Below are 17,628 nucleotides of genomic sequence, written 5' to 3' on the forward strand. Positions count from 1 at the left end.
ACATTAGAATGGCCATCACTTTTTTCCCTCCAAAACATCGCGACCGGCTCAAGAGCAGGCGAACAGAACCGACGACAACAGCCGAATAATTGAGCCGGAAATAAGGTTAACGAACTTCTCCTTCTATGCCGCCTTCGTTCTTTCGCTGTGCGGCGTACAGGTGCGTCAGCATCGAAAAAGCTCCCGGCTCGATCGTTGCGTACAGAGTGGAGTTGCGTCTCAGCGACCGACACGTGTGTGAGAGTGTAGCGCCGAAGTATCTTTGCCTGGGGGAGAAGATACATCACATTCTTCTTTACATCTATTTTCGTTCCCTTTATTGATCTTCTTTCCACTCTCTCTCTCTCTCTCTCTCTCTCTCTCTCTCTCTCTCTCTCTCTCTCTCTCTCTCTCTCTCTCTCTCTCTCTCTCTCTCTCGCTTTCGCTCTCTGTATTTCTCAATCAGAAATATCGATGTAAGTAACTATAATCGTTTCATGAAATATATTTTATTCTTTTTTAAATTACTACTTATGTGCACACGTTGGTCATACCACGCAGACACACAAAAGCATAACTGAGTGACATGATCTGCTGCCAGAGTGAATCGCTTAAGGTGCGTTTCAACGATGCACAATGTTACGACCGGAAGTAATATTTAATTCAATTGTCACTCTACCATAACGATCGATCGATCGCCTCTTCATGAACATAGTTTCCTAATGCTTACTTGATGGACTTTTTTTTTTAAGATCGTTAGATTTATCCTTCATAAAACTTCTTAAGGTTTCCTCGAGAAGTTCCGGATATTGCTACGATCAACTGTCTTTTAGCGATTCACAAACGATGGATAGCTTGGAAGTAAGATATTCTTTTACATAATGCTTTCCTCTCATGCATTGTCTTTAGTTTTACCAAAGGTTTATTCGTGAAACTACTGTATTTTGACAATCATTCTTGATCGGTCAATTCCTTGTATGTTTTATATTTATACTTCAAACGTCACATTATTGCTAACAAGATAATGTACATTTCAGTACGTTGTACTGGAACAATTTACTGTATTTAATGTGTTTCTTTGAATGACTTGGAGTGTGCAACCAGAATCAATTATAAATAAGCTGGTAAATATATAATAATTCTCTATTCCATAAAAATATTACCCATTCGTCCGTGTTCTGAAAGAAATATACACACTTTGGATGTGTCTTTGCCGTTAAGATGACAAAAACACAACCATCGATCAGTGCAAGGCAACAACAACTAGAGACGTTGTAGAGACCTGCCTTCACAAGGCTGGACCGGGATTCAAGTCCCATTCAGATCGTTCCCCCGTAATGCGGACCCCGGCTGTCTATCAACGAGGAAATCCAATCGATGGCGGGCGTGACCTAGTACGTCGTTAAGCCAAGAAGAAGCCGAGTGAGCCTCACTACAACTACCCACATGACGTCTCCATACGCATACAGCTGTCCTTTCAACTGACGCAGATGTAGCTTTAGATTGATGTTGAGACCACACCAGTCATTCGATGGGTCGTGCAATACTTTTGTAGGCATTATTTGGGCCGGAAATGGAGCAGCTGTTGTGGTCAATTTTGCTTATCATGTAAGATCGGAACTTTGGACCGATGGAGACGACTTTCCAGCATAAAAAGCTAGATTCGAAACTTTTTGGTTACAAACACAGGCAAAAGCACAGAACAAAACATCCCTTTTCAACCATTGCCAAGCCAAGAATGATGTTAGTAACTTCACACTGAGCACCAGATGTCTCATGCCTGGGAAAAAGCTTTACCGTTTCACCGACAGTATTAGACAGGGTAACGTACGCACATGAAACGAGTGTATCAGGTTACACATTCAATCGAACAGTGTATATTAACAACAATAATTGAACGACCATGACAAGAAGCTATAACGGAAACTCGTCACTCTGAAATCTTCGATATCAACCACAGATGGTCAGCTCAACTTATTTATCGACAACTCATACTATTAAACGAGGTGCGCGTCTACAGCAGGCCCTTCTTTAGACAGTTGTAAACTTCTGCATTTCAAAAATTGATTGTCAGAAAGGTCCGCAGCATTCGTCTCGTACTTCTCCAAAATAAGGGAAATCAGTAAAAAAAAGGTTAAAATCAAGCTATGTTTCAATAGCTGCACCCACCACCGCTACAATGACAAAAGCACGACAAAAGTTAATGTGATGACCGTGAGTGTTCAGGGTGGCCGTAAACGTATCCATCAGTTGGCGATCGCTAGCTAACACCCTCCATTATGTGCGCTATGATGTCTGTCTGTGCAGTTGCATTTCATCTCGCGAGCGAGTCACCGGCGGCCGCATCACACTGCTGCATCATTATTCATCCGTCATCTCTCGCGACCCATGTTTCTGCAACCCATGCTTGCACTCGCGTCATTTCGCGTTGAAACCGGGCTCCAAGGTAAACCGGTTTCGGGGGAATTTCCTTCCCGTGCATACCAACACACATAGGCCGCCAACGGCCGCCTACCATGATTCAGCTTCAGCAGCAACACTATGCGGTTCAAATGGCATCGTATGCAACCACACGATCACCAAATCGGAATGCTGAGCAATAGGAATTCCGGGAGACTCGGCCAAACGGTAACTCTCGCGAGCAACGAACTAAAAAGGTATGCCGGGAGGAGTTTGGAAGCCCTAGACCGCCGACCAGCATCAATCGTATTCGCACGGAAGAGGTGTGTAGGGTGTTCGAACGGTCGTCGATTTTTACACCTGAGAACATGCTGCTCATGCTCGCTGTTTCGTCTTCGTCTTTTGCATTCCTTCGCGTACCTATGTTTGAGGCTTGCGAATCTATGCCCGAAAAAGCACGACACGAATGAGATCGCTTGGTCTTGGTATGTCTACTCTAACCGTCGCTCAGCTATTAAGTTTCTTGCGCCGGTAAAGGTAAACTGACAACTCAAGCTTCCGATTGTCTCTTCTGTCTGCCAAAGTGTCAAGATATAACAACGGTGAGAGAAATAGAGACTGAGCTACACAACCCACACACACACACACACTGGCACGCTGTTCATCAAAAGGCGATGTCGACCGTGGTCGACGCGCCAGCACCGCCAGAAATGCAACAGCACCAGCACACAATTTTGCACCGGGACATTTGTATAAGTTTAGAAGTAGCCCATGCACGAACCGGACGTCCCAGTCGGCTCATGCTTTACTGTCTCGCGGGTCGCAGTAAAAAGCGACCGCCCACCAACGCAGTACGCGGTGTGTGTGTGCGTTGCGGCGCTATTTTTAGCGTATTACAACACCAGCCCACAGTTTCACCCCCGGCCCTATTTCGAATTGGTCCTAACACGGCTGTTTCGTCATACACATTGCCAACTAAAAATACGAAAAGATCAGAAGTTTATATATAAAACAAATTCTGTTAAAAGTGCTAAATTCCATCTAATGAGAAACATATAAAATGAATTTAAAAAGGCGTAATTTGATTTCACAAGCAAAAAAAAGACAATAACTAGACGACTTTTACATGAAAGTAAGCTAACAGTCGCATGACGGCAATACACTTTCCTCAGACGAAGGTGCGTAGGTGGATTAGCGAAGCTATAAATAACATATGTGGCCAGAGCAAAGTACACGACGGGTTAGAAGCGGCTCAGATCACTTTTTTGTTGGCTTCTTTTCACACATTTATCTCTCTCACGTTGTGCCACCAAATTAACATTAAAAAAAAAAAGATTGCGCAGCTCAATCTGTTATCGTTTGTTGTGGGTTAAAGGTAAGTGACTGCAAGTGAATTTAAAATAACTTCCTTATATTTTAAAAATCAATTGAAAATGTTGAACAGATCAGAACAGAAACTGATGTTTTTAAAGATCGTTTTTTTTTTCCTTTCTTTTGTGAATTATATTTTCTATATGCGTCGTTTGTTCTTTAAAAAAAACATTCCTTCTACGTGCACGACGTGTTCCGCCGGATGGGATTTGAACACCGGTGCTGCCATGTGAAGACCGGCGCGCCTGTCGCCTCCACAACCGAACTATGATCCAAAAAAAAATGCGAAAAATGCACAGCTCCCCAACCATCGATTCAAGTGTGAAAACAAAAAAAAATGCAACATCAACTGCGCTGGGCGCTATAATTAAGTACTTTCGCACACAAACAACACATAATTAATACGGACGGAAACACATTTTTCCCTTGCATCAACAAAACTGACCTAGGAAACGGTAACCATCGGTCCGGCAACCACCAACCAGCCGGGTTTCGTTACAACGGCGAGCGCTCGTTCTTCCGATTTCATTCTTAGCGCACACCGCGCCATGGGACACACCACCATCATAATTGACCGGCAGTCGATCGGGGTAGAATATCTTTCGAAGCATTGCATTAAAACCAAAAGCTGCTTGGCTTTGGCGAATTTGAATAATTTTTGAAGCTTTATATTTACCCCAATTTTCTTGTATTCATTTTGAGTTTTTGATCGGCTCGTGGTTATCCTCAAGTTGTGTTCAGTTTTTGTGTAAACATTGTACGAAACGGATTCAAGAAAGGATTTTGTTTAAACCTTGCTCTATATCTAATGTATAAACTGAGCGTGGTAGAAAACGTGTGCAATAAATTTTCTTTTCAACAAAGATCATGTTTCACGATACATAAAATAAACACCCACCAGCCGAAAATTTTCCTCACGCTACCTCGTTCGCTACCGTGTGTTTCCCCCCCCCCCCCCCCCTTCACCACACCTATGGATCAAGGCACGGCCAAATAGAGAGCAAAGCATAGCATATAAACACACCTATGCAAAGGTTTCGATGTGTCTTTGCACGGTTCCCTGTCATCCCCGACAACTGTCCCAATTGTGTTTTTGGTATACTTTTTTTCCACTCCCTCCCCCCTCCCCCCTGCCAAGGTTTCGTGCCAGAGTTTACTAAACCCCCCTCCACTGCAAGAAATTGTTGATGGTTGCATATGAAGTCACAGGTTCAAAAATAGACCCATAATTCATTCTCATTTTTCATTTGCCGGTGCCGTGCGAACGAACGCAACCAATGTCGAAACCAGCCTCTCTCTCTCCTCTCTCTGCCTCTTCCAGATGTCCTCCAGACTGTGGGTTTTTGCGGAAGAGTTAAAAAGAAAAGATATTTTCCATTTCCGCACAACACAAACACATCATGTGTTCGTATCGTACATGGTGAATTATCGGAAAAATTGCTTTATTTTTTTAAATCAACTTAAACAGTTTTCTACCGTGGAATACCTTTTATTCATCAATTACTTTTGTCACCACCGGTTGTCTTAAACGAAACAGATAAATTGTAATAATGCATCAGCAGTGTAGATTTCCATGAGAAAGCAGCTTGCCAATAAATGAAGCACTTCCTTACCTCGTGAGCTGAGTCGAATTTTTGCCCTAAAAGCCAATCCCCTAATATGCATCCATCATTATCATCTCTCTGCTCTGGTTTCATGCTAATGGTGTTGGCCATTTTTTCTTCTTCACACGACCTGTTGTCACGGTACCCGTTGTATCCCTTTTCGTGCGCATTACCACGTGACCAAAAATCAATTTGCCCCAAACCTAATGTAGGTGTAAAGCAAAAGGCGCGTGGGTAGCAAATGTTAGCTTCCATTTTTTTTTTCTTTTTTTTTTTTTTTTTGGTCTTAAAGTGTGTGACGTTTGGGGCGATTATCGGTATTCAATTTTGATCTCACTTGTTTCGCGAGTTTTTTCGTGCCTCGCCCAAACAATCCGCCCGGGGAAATGATTTACGGACTCGTTCGGACTGACTGACATACAGACAGAATTTCTGTTAACCCTTAAATGTGGTTATGTACATAACATTTTGTTATTTTACAATGTGCAAAGCGTAGTTTTTGCCCCTACTTGGATGTTAAAATTTTCTCCATACAAATTGTATGAAAAGGGGTAATGCCGTACACTAGAGTAGACTTTACCCCTACTTGGATGTGCAGTTTCTCCGTATTCATGATATCTACAATGTCTCTCCATCACACATCCTATGGAGTGTAATTCCCACAGGAGGTTCCCTAACCCGTGAGGCTCCCTGTTCGCTGAAACTCCTCTGTTTGGCGGGGTCCCTCCTGGTCGAAGTACGCTCCACCTCCTGATCAACGAGGCCCCCGGGCCAATGATGTAGCCGCATGCAGTTTGACGTATCAAGAAGATCCGGCCCATTATCGTTTTGCAAAGCCAACCCGACGACTGCTACTGTACAACAGTCCTGGGAAACAGTGGATTAACCACTTTCATCTCACCGATATCGCGATACCGATATCGCAGATGGAACGGTACTGCCTTCGGTTAAAGTTATGCTATCGAAAGGAACCTCTCATTTTTTCTGAAGGAATGCCTCAGAATCCTCACCGCCTTTAAGACGCGTTCGTGGACGATCTTTGCGAAAAATTTCACCGGAATTATCGAGATCGATACTCTGCAGAGGATGCAGGTCAGAATTAACGGTTGCGCAATGTTGAGCATTTTAGATCTTTTCGTACCATGGATTAGTATCTTCGCTAAACGACTCCGACAAAAACGCTTGCCACCTTCCCCGAAATACCTCAGCTCTTAAATTATTAGACGGTCAAATTTGAATATGTTTTTATGCTTACTGAAAAAGCGCACACTCTGGTATTAAGATATACCACAGAGCTTTGTTGCGTAGCCCTGTAACCGGGCCAATTGATTAGTTTAATACTTGTTTTACTAAAGTGTCATTCATTTAGAATTCGGCCACTCATCACAGGCTGTAAAAAGAGAAATTGTTAACGTAGAAATATAATTTCTACATTAAACGAAAGTTTTGTTAATGTTCTTTTATCATAAAATTAAAGAAAAATGTTTTGTTTATGTACGGATAAATTTAAGCAATTTTCTTTTGACCCCACTTTTAAGTTGCCGCACAACTGGTTTTATCCACTTCAGTAGCTGTTTTTCCAATAGTATGAGTGTTGGACAGTTGGGAAATCTGGCCAGAGCTTAATTGGGCCTTTAGGAACTTTATTAAAAAGCAAAACACACTTTTCCAGACACTGCTTTTCAGAAAATGTCGAGTTTATGAATTGATTTGTTATAAAAAGCCGTGTTTTGTGCTCCCACAGCTGCAGATGGCTCGCAATACTTGTGCTGTGGCAACATAAAATTTTTGACCAGAATCTTGCCTCAAATCGCTCAACATCTTCAACGGTTCTAGCCATGTTTTGACGTTCCCGAAACCGTTTCAAAACATATTCAAAAGTAGAAGACGCGTTTTTAAGAAATTTTCCTATTTCTCTCTCGGACCAAGTGGAATTTTCTAGGGGGTGGGTATGCACAATTAATTGTCTACGTTACAGCTCCATCGTTAATAATAACTGAAAGAAGCACGATCACGCCAAAAACTACTCCATAAGAGGGAAGAGTCCTCCAATAGCTACTCATAGGTGTCAAAAAATTCCATATAGCAGCTGCTGGGGGCTCTAAGATAGAGTGATAAGATAGAGTGATCAAATTCTAAATGAACAGTACTTAAGAATTCTTGTATGTTCATGAGAACATTCACCAAACAGTAACATGCTTTAAGGCATTTACAGGTACTTTCTTCTATTCTACAATAAATACACTAAATTGCATTAAGCCTAATAAGATCGATAAAACCTGATCCAAACCTGTCCCAGCAAAGAAAAACGTGCGTCGCAAGCGGTCGCACTACTTAGCGAAGCCTAAGGTTTCGATTTTCTCCCACGCTTATCAAAGCCCAAACCGGCAGCGACTGGCTGGCTTGCCATCCATCCAATGTCCCACATCCGCCCACTCCGGGATGGCGACCCTTCTCCCACACTCCCAATGTCAGCTTCTGCATTCTCAATTAGGGATAAAGCAGTAACAACACATACCACACTGGCTGGTGTGTTAAAGGTGCAAAAGCTAAGATGAAATCAGCACCGAAAGAAAATCCGTGGGATTTCCGTAAGCTTTTCCGTTGTTGGTGGGTGCGAGCGCGTGGGTGAGACCATCTTGTTTGCTCCCACAGTTCACCCCGGGGGGCGGCTACACGTGGTGGCGTGGCGCGGTTGATTTGTATTTTCGGAAGCAAAAATAATGCTCTTGGCTGCGTTGCTCAATTTCTTTTGCTTGACATTCGAACACGATGGATTATTGGTAAGCTGCAAAATGAGGCTGCAAATAACCGCAGCCGCTTGTTGATGAGAGTTGGTGACTAACCAATCTTGCACCACGATAGCTGGCAATTGTCATGAAGGGTTCCATTTTTTTTTTTAAGGCTATTGAGCTAAAGTATTTCATCTTTGCTTAACGACCAACTAGGGGTCACACCAGCCATCGAATGGATTATTACTAGACTTGCTGATACCACGTAGTCCTTCAGGAGACAAAAAAGTAACGGTCCGGATGGGATTTGATTCCCGGTCTTGCCGCCTTGAAGACCGCTTCCAGACTGTCCCTTAACAATCAATACGGTTTAATCAATTAGAGGTGAAATGGTTGCTTTATTGGTCGCTTGGGTTATTATATTACACGTAAATCCAACATACAAGAGTGAAAAATTACAACCACTAATACCACCATGTTCCCAACGCAGGTGGGAACACAATCTGGCCTACACTACATTCACCCAAACTGATCTTCTCATGAAATCACTGTCCTCAGCAGCAGTAGACATCAATCAGAAGAAAAAAGGGGAATGAAAGTAGAGCGACAAACATAGGACAGTAAAGTAAAGCAGAAAGAAAGATAAATTGACATGACAGACAAACTTCCGCCAAAGACACGGCGAACCAAATTCAGCAGGAACTCTTCACAACGGCAAGGAATGGAGCCCCGTGCGCACGCGAATCTCCCAGGAACCGACTGTAATTCAATCAAGTATTTCCGGTTCTCCGGTTTCTTTATCCGTCTAGACAAGAGCACACACACACAAAAAAAATGGTGCATCCCAGCTTTTTTGCCTGAGCACGGAATATTGCGTTCTCACTCGACCGATCGTCTTCTTACCGTTGGGCAATGCCATGCATGAACGGAGCCGAACGCAAAAACCAAGGACAGTCATCGAGAAATAAGTTCACTCGATATCTGTGTGTGCTTCACCTTTACTGTCTTTGTCGCCTGCGAGCGGTATTGCTTACTGCTTTTGATGTGATCGATTCTATGTTTGAACTTTTAACATTTAAAACAGTTTCTTTGCTTGCTTTATATGTTAAAAATTAAAACAATTTGTACAATTTTCAGGGTCATTACAATTGAACAATGAACCTAATTATGTAAGTGTCAAAAGACAGAAGAAAAAGCCTGCAAATTATAGGATAAAAAGCTGGCTTTTTGGGGTTTTCTCAAGAAGCGATTTTCAGTCAAAACTTGCATTATTGTCATAACACTTTTTTTGCTATCTTCCAAAGTTGAACCCTTCGACGAATGATGATGATGACGACAATCCAGCGTCTCGTTTAGCGGCAGACGGACCCACAGTATGCATCGGTAATACAAATCACCTTTTCAACCTTTTTTTGTTCAATCGTGTCCCGAAATCAGGCGAGAAAATTTAAAAATGAACATTAAATCGAATCCGACCCAGACAGTAGCAGCACGTGGAGGTTAACCGAAACGAAGTGAACAAGCTCAAAAGGGATGGTAACGACGAGACGGGAAAACAACTTCACAACTTTGAGCAATCCTTTTTCATCATTCCACAAAAAAACACCCAGGCCCTAGCCCCGTGTCCCGCGCATTTCTTTGTCTGTTCTATCCAGCCAGCTTTTTCATCTGGAGTTAGCAAAGCGAATTTTACCCCAAAGGTTCGGGGTCTTCTTTAACATCCCCACGAAAATCCAATGACCTTTAAGTAAGACAGTTATTTTCTTTTATTTTCGTTCACCTCTTCCTCTCTCTCTCTCTCTCTCTCTCCCGAGTTTTCCAGACTAACCCCCGACGTCTCTTCTTGATCCATTCCTTCTTCATCTAAAATACCCTGATTCGACCAGACGGAAAAACAATACAATCACAACCCGAGACGTCGTCGAAGATAAAGTTAATGTTGTACACCGTTTCCCACCCCCTCTAAATACTCCCTCTGTCCGCTCCGAGGAGAGAGGTTTTGTATCGCAATCGGATAGAAGATCCTGATCCAAAAGCCCGGAAAAAGAAAATTACCCGTCACAAGAAGAAGAAGAACATATCAACCAAACCCCCCCCCCCCCCCCCCCAAAAAACGTCTTCCCATTTCCACCGAACACCCGAGAGCCCTTGTTTTCTCACACAACCACCGTATCGTCCAGGGGTGAAAGGTTCGGGGAATGGTCCCAAAACGAGGACTTGGTTGACTACTCGCACTTGCACGGTTCCCAACCAACACAGACGGCGCACGATAGTGGCCAAACACACAATTTTGCTTGCATCTAATTTGCATCCCAAAATTCTAACCTTTGCCCCTGCGAACCCCCATTTCCCCCTCCCTTCCCGCTGCCCGTATCAACCGTGGACGAGCACGAATACAGAGCCGTCACGGGCGTCGTTGCTTTTGCCATCGAAACCAACTTTACTGCTACTGGCTGGCTGGCGAATAATCACATCGCAAATATCCTACTTTACTGCAACGATATCATTCTCCATTATACCTCCGCATCAGCGTAAATGTAATGTTTAGCCCGCTCGACGTGGGCACTGCTGATGGGTGAGAGACCGGGTTCCTCGTCATACTGATAAAGCGCCACAGACCGTACCATAATGGTAATCCTTCAGTACATAATGACGGTCATAATCCTTCGAACAGTATTGTTCATCGGGAAAGCATTCGATATGATTGGAGCAGCGACAAGAAAAGATTGTGTGTTTTAATACTTGGATGCATTTGGAGAATAAGATTTCCTATTTCTAAATTTCCTTTCACCCTGCGCCTGCCAGTATATTTGTCACCTTTGAAGCCATTCTCCTTTGTTGTCTCAGATGTATAAAAACGAATTACCAACGACCAAATGTCAGCCAGACAACACCTCCATTTCGCCCCATACTGCACGACGCTATCAAACGAAACGATCTCCAGATCCAGACACAATAACCACCGAGGACGTCCACGGGAGGTCCTTATTATGGTGGTCTCGTTTACCCCATAAACAGCTACGTGAAAGACCAGCACCCGGCTACCAGCGACCAGGGTGTGGTTTGCTTGCTCACCAACTAAAATCGGGGTCACCAGAAGCAAGATTTCAAGTGTATTGCACGTTCTTTACATTATTCGATTGTAAATTGCACACGAATCGTAGACATTAGCCAGGACCTTATTTATGCTCCTTTCAATGGCGTTTCGTAGAGGGAACAGATAGGTTATCTCCTAAGCGTGCGAGGGATTCGAAATTTTTATCAAATAAAACTAAAACTTAATGCCTTGCATAGTGTGTTTGAAGGCTCGAGAAGGTTCTGTTGGAGGCAAATCCACCACCGACCAAATCTTCACTCTTCGGCAGATCCTCCAGAAGTGCCGAGAGCCCCAGAATCCTATGCACCATCTGTTCATTCGATTTCAAGGCGGGTTACGATATCATAGATCGGAATGAGCTATGGAGCATAATGCAGCGGCACCACTCTCCAGGAAAGCTGATCCGGCTGCTAAAGGCCACCATGAATGGGGTGCAGTATCGACAATGTTGTCGGAATCGTTCTATTCTCACAGGGGTATGTGGCAAGGCGACGGACTCTTCTGTCTACTGTTCAATATAGCCTTGGAAGGTGTCATATCTCTATCGGTCTCTTCAATTTCTTGGCTCCGCGGATGACATTGATATCGTTGGCAAGACGACAGCGAAGATTTGTGAGGCGTACACCGGACTGAACCGTGAAGCAGCAAGAATTGGATATGATGATCAATGCGACAAAGACGAAATACCTGCTTGCCGGAGGTTCTGATCGTGATAGAGCCCGAGTGGGAAGCAGCATGTTAGTCGACGGCGACAACCTCGAGGTAGAAGAGGAGTTCTGCTATCTTGGGACTGTCGTAACTTCGGATAACGATGTCAGCAGCGAAATCCGTAGACGCATTTTGCAGGGGAATCGTGCCTGCTACGACCCTTCACCGTCTGCTGAGATCCAGAAGAGATATATCGCACACTGATTCGCCCGGTAACGTCCGCTATATGGCGACGAGTCTTGGACCTTCCGAGCGGAGGATGCAAACGCTCTTGGCGTGTTTGAGCGTCGCATCCTCCGGACCGGATCTTTGGCGGTGTGTTCGAGCATGGAGTGTGAGGATGCCGAACTCATGCCCCGCCAAGAAGGTATTCGTCAGCTCTGTGAGTTTGTTGGCTGGATCAGGTGAAGGGAGACCTTTAGGAGATCGGGTGCCTACATGGATGGGAAGCTGCAGCCAGGGATCAAGTTTCCTGGAGATCTATTGTTGATCGGGCCATGTCACGACGGCGTGCTCTTTAAAAGAGTAGGCCAACATGATGATGATGATGAAATTATATTGTTAAAAGACCAAACGCCACCTTTTAAGAACTCGTTTCAGCTCTCCACAGATTTTTTTAAATAGTAAAAGCACTGATTGAGATGGCAAAACCATCTCTGATTGTAGTATCATTTGCGAAATATCTCGAACGCGGAAAAGTCAACGAACCGCATCCCACGTTCTAAAACCGTTCATTGATCTTAGAACGGCTCGACAGCAAAACCAAAAAAAAAAAGCCCAAAATAAACAACAATCCGCACACACAGCACGATCCGCGGTTCGATCTCTACCGACTTTCTGTTCAGATGCTGCTTAAACGGTGTGAAAATCGTTCGATGAAAAGCGGTGGTGGTGGGTTCATACTCTTGTTCATTGTTCCCATTTAGTCGGTGGTTTTGCTCCCTGCAGGAACGTAACCTGTTGATCCCAGCCCAGCCACACAGCCACACAAACAAAACACTGCATTCGCACACTTACCGTAATCATCCTTCGTTGCCCAGGACTGCGTAAGGGTCGAGGAGGAAATGTAGCATAGTGCGCTGGTCATTGTGTAGCAGCAGTTTACCCCGCTCAGCGAACTTTAGTGTCTCGAGTCTTTTATGAACGATAGAAGGACCAAACGGTTCGCCCAGTGCACTAAACCTTTTCAAGATTTGTAGTAAAATTCGGCTAACTTTCACAGGACGTAAGGGAGAAAAGGGAAGTTACTACTAAAACTTCTCACATTTAGCAACGTATTTCACTCAACTGGCAAAAGATGGATTTTTTATTAGAGCAATTGCAAAACCGCAGGACACGCACAGGGGTTAGTGTGTATTTGGGTGTGTGTGTGTGTTTGTGCGAGTAAGGAAACGAATGCCAAATCTTTGCTGTTGCCGAGGAGTGTACCGTCCAACTAGACAAACCCCCCCCCCCCCACCGTTTGATACCTCTCCTTCCTCGCAGTACACACAAACACGCGATATCGTTGCCGTTGCCGTCTATTATTATCGCCAATTCCCGTGCGACAACGGCAACGTACGTAAGAGCGATGAGAAAAGCTAGGTGAGCGCCCGTGACGCACTTCCTTCGCTATCTTCTCTCCTAGTTTGGTTCTTCCTACGCCAACCCGACCCCCCGGGGGGCGGTTAATGTAGTAATCGAGCGATCGTGAATATTTGGCAGCAAACGAACAGATGCAGACTCACGAAAAGAGCCGCAATACTTCACCACCGTAAGACATTTTTGTAATTTATTTATTCTATTATTATTATGCATATTATCCGAAAGAGGAAAACATCATCAAAAATCGCTTCCTTGTGGTGTAAATTTAATTTTAATTTTTAATGTTTCATTCTCGATCATCCAAACACGATCGGTCGTGCACCAAAAAACGTAAGGAAAGTTATGCAACCGTACACGCCTGATTGAGTAACACGTCTATCAGGTACTATAAGCAATCAAGATCCTTTGCTCAACAAGGGAAACTAAGAGTGTTTCGTGTTTCTAAGCACCGATGCATACAGTTCTGTAAGTTCTACACTATTTGTTATGCACTTCAATGGCAAAAGAACCACGAAAATTATGTTACGATGCACTGCTGCTTTTCGAGAGCATGAACACTGTATATTAAATGCGTTTGATCGATCACCTCACGAAACGCAGCCACTTTTACTTCACTCAAACAGACCGACTACTCTTCACGCAAACGCAACAAACAGCGCCCGTGTCGAAGGTAAACATCCGACAGTAAGAAAGGATCCGCTTTTGGGCAGTCTGTCCGCTCCGTCGAAGACGCGAACAGACACTAAAGTGGTTTGCACAAAATCAGTCGAAACCAACAAGCCAGGTTGTGGTGCGTGGTCTAACAAGGGAGTGATGCAAATAAGAAAACAAAAAAAAACGCACATTTCAACACCGTCGATTCTTGGCAGCAATGAGACGACGCAGTGACGTGGTGGGGAGGCGGGATGACGTGATTCTCTCCATCTCCCTTGGGGCCAATCGATTCACCCATCCGAGCGCCGATACATCGCTCTGGCGTTACGGCGCGCTATGCAACAAGAACAGTGAAGACGCGATCTACCCCGTCGGTTGTCACACAAAGCAGCATCGAAGGACGAACGACATTCTTGACGCGCTTTCTTTTTGCGGCCAAACGCCGCCAACGCTGGCCGATCAATGCTGGCGATCACTTGACTTTCCCTCTCCCCCCCCCCCCCCCCCAGCCTCCTCTCCGCTGCCTTCGTCCGTAGCGGATACACGGACGGCCATACTACGCGGAAGGCCATACACGGTACAAGTGCCATCGAGCATCCTCCCACAAAGGCAGAATCCAACCGTTCTTGAACTGTTGTTTTCATCATCACTGGAGGTGTGGTTGAGTCATACTTTGTTGGGGCTATGACTTTAGGGGACGATCAATATAAATACAGGAAGTGCGCGTTCGTAAAAGGATCTCGTTTGTGCTTGCGTGTCAATGGACGAGAGGGAGAACACGCAAACTCACCAGTTGCATGCTCAGTTCTTTACGGCAAGGCGATATTTTGGTGCGTCCTTCGATGATCTCACCGGACCCGAAAAAAAAGATGAGAACAAATATAGAATTGCAAGATCGAACAGAATTATTGAAATTGCATTCAATAAAAGTAAACTTCCTCGATATCGCCATAATAATAAGCAGTGAATATTCTTTTGTACAGTGTTGGACAAAACAAGTGCAACCAATCAATCCCAATAATAAGCATAATAATGCATAATAAGTTAATTGTGAAAAAGATGCTTTTAAGCTGATTGAAACAGCACTTTTCTTGTTTGTTATAACAAAGCATTCCTCATTTATACTTAACAATTAATAATAAAAAAAAAATCTACTTTATCTCCTGGACAAAGCAAGCGTAACGTCGCGTGTTGTTTGCCAAATTTAAATTGCCATAGAATCAATCAGGCGATCAATGAAGTTTTGTGGAAAAAAGACTGCCCACGCTTTTTCGATTTGTGCAAACAACTGATCCTTGCGTCGAACACCTTCACGATCAATTTGCTAATGCACGATCTCCCACAAGTTTTCTATACGGTTAAGATCCGGAGAATAGTGGTGGCCAGTTCATCAGCATGATTTCATTATCCTTAAACCACGGTTTAACCACTTGGGATCGTGGATGTGCTTGGGATGGTTGTCTTGTTGAAATATCCATTCTAATGGCATATTGCATTCAGCATAAGGCCACAACATTTTTCGATTTGATGAATCGCACCAAGACCGTTCGCAGAAAACCATCCCCAGACCATTACATTGCCTCCGTCTTGCTTCACACCGGCTTCTGACAGTAACGTGAATCTAAGCGTTTTCCAGCTGTGGCGACGTACACGGCTAATCCCGTCGCTTCCAAAGATGTTTGAACATCGACTCCGGCTTCAACGGCATGCGTCGTCTGATTGACCGGTCCGAAACAGATAACTGCATATCCACTGCACCTTGAACGAAGATTTGAAAGGATCCTTTTTCATGCTTCGTACGATCATAATGTCCTCTCTTGGCGTGACGTGGACCGTGGTCTTCCACCTCTATTGTCCACTTTTAAGAACACTTTTTTCCAGCAAACGAATCTTTTTTCCAACGAAAAACAAAGTTCTTAAACGATGCTGGTAGAGATAAAAGTTCAAAGAAGCGAAAAGAAGCAGCTCAAAATGGTTCTTGCCACACAAAACACTCGCTGTGGTCTGTAAATTTGACGGCTGATTACTGCGGTAAACATGTAGCAAACATCTAGACTCCTGAACCGGTCAACCTACAATAAGTGTCCCGTTTTCTATTTCAAAAAACTTGAAATTTGCTGATCCTTTTTAAAATTGCTCTATTTGAGTTGCACTTGTTTTGTCCAATAATGTACAAATGCAACAAGAAAAACCTTTCAGACTTAACCGTTTCAATTTTACGAAAATAAACTCATCAACTCACAGCAACATAGCAAAATTTAGCAAAAACATTACACAAATGACCGTACGAAATATTGATCTTACATTTGGGTCCGTTTCATAGACCCCCCCTAGCAACAGACGATAAAAACTCCCAACAAAACAATTACCAAGCGTGCAAAACCAAAATAGCCATCGCCGCACACACTGCTACGAAGGAGTCGAACGAAAATGGATCACTTTTCACCCCACCAACCATCTCCTCGTTTGTTGCCCTTTCAACTACTAAAGCGTCAGTCATGAACGCTCGTCATCATTCGCAGATACGTTCGCGTAGTCATTCTAAAAATCGCATATTCGTCTTCCTCCATAATACCTTGGCCACCCTTCCCCCCCCATTTTGAGCCGACACGGTGATGTGTTTCCAGTTAGGTGACAACTCTCTCAGCAATCATGTTTCTCCGGCTGTGAGCCTATTACGCACGAATAGCACACCTTACTTTCGTAGAAGCATGTGCTGCTGCTGCTGCTGCTCTCTTATCGTGACCACCTCTCTCTGCGTATGTATGCGAAGTGTGGAAGAAGGGTAAAGCAGGTTCACTCCACAGCGAAACGCTGTCGGCACCGTGTATTTGCATTTCTTGTGCGGATGTGTAGCGGCGCCCGGTGGCGCTCCGTTTCACTGTACGTTCACGTGCACGCGCAATCTTAAGCAAATAATGGCACCCGAACTCTGGCCGCCGCGCAGTAGACATTCGGGAGGGGAGAAGAACAAACACACTCAAATATGATCACTCGCGGGCCAGACAGACTTGACAGTGTTGCGCAGCAAAAGAAAGCGGATGGGGGGTCGTGTGTTTCGTACCACACACCACCCAACAATCACAAGCTGGCATGACGCTGTCCGCTACACCATTTTTTTTTGTTGCGATATTGGTGTTTTAATTAGGGGGGAGGAGGGAATGTGGGAACCCCCGACGGGGTCGAAACGGTACTGCCGTGTAACTAAGGTAAATTTCTTCAGCAGGGAAGCTCTTTTTTTTTGGCTTCTTTTAATCGCCATCATTCCGACAGTCAGGTGAACTGGTGAACGCAAAGTCCACCGCAAATATTTTTTTTTCTTATCTTTTGTACAACAAGAGGAGCGATACAAGAAGGGGAGAATCATTTTTGATCATCAATGGGCAGGTGAGACATCTTGGAAACATAAATGATGTATGAAAAAAATTAAAACAAAAAACAATAATGCCTAACCATCATCTAAAATTATTGCAACCACAATCGAGGAGGAGTGCTATAG

The 17,628-nt window shown here is 44.1% G+C and overlaps 3 protein-coding genes across 3 annotated transcripts in view; 2 read left to right on the forward strand and 1 right to left on the reverse strand.

Annotated features, from left to right (window-relative positions):
- Positions 1-17,628, forward strand: part of LOC126559226 (DNA-directed RNA polymerase II subunit RPB7) — a 240,333-nt gene that overhangs the window by 204,066 nt on the left and 18,639 nt on the right. The gene's annotated exons all lie outside the window — the stretch shown is intronic.
- The window catches only part of LOC126557269 (ATP-dependent Clp protease ATP-binding subunit clpX-like, mitochondrial), a 399,590-nt gene that overhangs the window by 89,104 nt on the left and 292,858 nt on the right, over positions 1-17,628 (forward strand). The window lies entirely within an intron of this gene.
- Positions 1-17,628, reverse strand: part of LOC126556717 (serine/threonine-protein kinase minibrain) — a 40,395-nt gene that overhangs the window by 16,884 nt on the left and 5,883 nt on the right. The gene's annotated exons all lie outside the window — the stretch shown is intronic.

The sequence above is a fragment of the Anopheles maculipalpis genome, chromosome 2RL (assembly GCF_943734695.1).
Source record: "Anopheles maculipalpis chromosome 2RL, idAnoMacuDA_375_x, whole genome shotgun sequence".
Lineage (NCBI taxonomy): Eukaryota > Metazoa > Arthropoda > Insecta > Diptera > Culicidae > Anopheles > Anopheles maculipalpis.